Consider the following 273-nt stretch of genomic DNA (forward strand, 5'->3'; position numbering starts at 1 on the left):
CCACGGCCACGTATGTAGGAGCCAGCAGGCAGGAGCAGCTCTTCTCCCTCAAGCACGGCCCCGCGTCTTTCCTGGAGGCATTTCAAGCCGCCTCGCTCCAGGCTGCTCCGAGTGTTCCTTCAGCCCCGAGACGAGGAGTCAGGAGGAAGGGCTGTAGCTGGAGTCCTGCTGTCGGCACCGCGGTGTGCCGGCACGTCACCCTGGGCACCGGGCACGAAGCCCACGCCAAGGGGCTCGGGGAGAGGGCTGCCGTGGGTGTAGGCCCCATCCCTG

The sequence above is a fragment of the Apaloderma vittatum genome, unplaced genomic scaffold (genome assembly GCF_000703405.1).
Source record: "Apaloderma vittatum isolate BGI_N311 unplaced genomic scaffold, ASM70340v1 scaffold25555, whole genome shotgun sequence".
Classification (NCBI taxonomy): Eukaryota; Metazoa; Chordata; class Aves; order Trogoniformes; family Trogonidae; genus Apaloderma; species Apaloderma vittatum.